This window comes from Silurus aristotelis, assembly GCF_946808225.1.
Source record: "Silurus aristotelis genome assembly, chromosome: 14".
Classification (NCBI taxonomy): Eukaryota; Metazoa; Chordata; class Actinopteri; order Siluriformes; family Siluridae; genus Silurus; species Silurus aristotelis.
Window position 1 is genome coordinate 29,324,725 of NC_139587.1, and position 2,500 is coordinate 29,327,224.

The following is a 2,500-nucleotide window of genomic DNA, read 5'->3' on the forward strand; positions in this document are numbered from 1 at the left end:
GGTGGACCACCAGCTCGCGGCGGCTCTCCACCGTTTAGAATCTTTACGACTCACTTTGAGGACAGGTCTGTTCATATCCGTGAAAGTTCCTAAAGTGAATGTTCATAAAGTGGGGAGCGTCTGTATAGGGAAAATGGAAAACAAAAAGAAAGGTCAGAAGTATGGAGTGAGCAGGGTCTGACTGGACATTAGTGATTGGAAGACATTTTGGAGTCATTTAGTTCATTAGGTTCCTTTGATCAGAAATAAAATGTTATTAATAATCAGTCTACATACAACAACTTTAACTACAGTTCAAATCATGAAAATATGACAATGCAGCTAAAAACATATGATGATAAACAAAATAAGGAGCTTCACCTCTCATATCTTCTGGTCCTTGTCTTTGGTTCTTTTGTCACATGACTCCCATAATTATTGTGAAATAATGTCAAGATTCAGACAAAAAAACAAAAACAAAGAACGACTCGGACTAGAAGAGTTGAGGGATTAACTACTCAATTCTGTATCATGTTCGCAACCTACAGAGATTCAGCGATGCTGTGTGCATGTGTGTCCAGGAGAAAAAAAACTAACACTCTATCAGACGACTTGTTCTTCTGAGTCTCATCAAAGACTCGTTCAAAATAAACAAATCATTTATGACCAACTCATCACTACTGTACATGTGAAGCATGGTGTGTGTGTGTGTGTGTGTGTGTGTGTGGACTGGGCAGTGGTGGACAGTAAGGAAGTTAATGTAATTTGTTAATGTATTTAAGTAGATTTTTCGTGTATCTGTTTTCATTTGGGAGATTTTTACTGTAACTTCACTACATTTCAAACTCAAATGTTTCACTCAACTACATTTAGTAAAATTAGTCGTTCCTTTTATTTTTGTGTGTGAATAAAAATTTTATAATTACTAATAATTGAAACATTTTATTAATATTGAAGCGAGTAAAGTTTTAGGTCATCAAAGATTTTTAAATAAGAGACAGAACAAATATTTGGAGTCACAGGACAGGAGTCTGTGTTTCACACTTTCACCCTGCAGACTCACAGGGGGATATTTTTATAATCTCTTATATATATATATACATATAAATAATAAGAAAATATGTCATGAATAAATGTATGTTATGTTGAAGGTTTTAATTTGATCTCTTTTATATTTATTTATTTATATTTTTTATAAAAATAGTGAAGCAGTAATGCCTAAAAGTCTTTCTCAGTTGTTTTGCAGCATTTTCTTAAATCATCTTTAATATTTGCAAACTAGTAAAGTGCATTTCTTTAAAACAATGTGTACAAACAGCACAACACATTTCTTGCAAAAGCCTGAACTTTTCTCCAAATCCTTATTTCATCTCTCAAAAGTAAATTTGTGATTGTTCACAAACAAAATCATCAAAATGTCTAGTCATGTTGTCAGTAAGATGCACAGTTTCAGGAGTTCTTGATATAAACTACGGTTTGAGACGGAAAATGCACAGGAATGAATTTCTTCTGTTTGCCATCTATAAATTTCAACAGCATAAATGTATTAATTTCACTGCATGTTGTATTGATATCGATTGTAAGAGACCGGACAGGATTCACACTTTTACTGTACTGTAATATTGTCCATTCATTTTCTGGTTGTTCAAACCAGTAGAATATATTTTGATCAACATGAACATAAACAACTGATAATGTAGGAAACTGCAGACACTAGTACACAATCGAATAAATGAATGTACAAAAGAATTCGCAATTCGATCAAAGCAACAAGAAATGTTCTTATGATCAGCACAAATGACTAAAGTAGTTTTGAGAAACGCTTCAAAGCAACAGAGAAAAACTGTAATGCACGATTAAAGCAGCACGCATTTCTGTTTCACCATTTTTATAAAAATATTAATAAATAAATATATAACATTGCCTTTTATCATTGACCTCTCTTCAGCCGCACCTACTGCTGGAACATGATTCTTAAAGGAGACATGTACTGTACCATAATTAACAATAAAAACAACCACTAAAAAAACGATAGACTATAGAAACATGACATCAAATTAATATTAAAAGAATAATTGATAAATAAGATAAATTAGTCTAAAATAATGAAATTATTATAAAATAATGAATAACAAAAGGGAGAGATTTTGAGTGAAATGATATTTTTATAACATCTGTTATAATTAGTGTATTGAAAATTTAGAAAAGTATTAATTTAAGGTAAATTCTGAACAGATAAAAATGTGCAATTGAGTTGTGATGGTGGTTCCCTGACACACACACACACACACTATATATATATATATATATATATATATATCGTCCACCACTGGTACTAGGTTCTGATTGGCTGGTAGGGGTGAGGTGGGCACTAAGATTGTGCTGCTTAGTTTCATCAACCTTCTACATGTGAAAATGTTTTGCTTGAACATGTCAGTGCTGGGACATGGTGTAAGGTGATTCACAGCAGGGTGTGAGGTCTCTCAGCTTCACCTCGGGACATTCTTCACCTCCACTAACA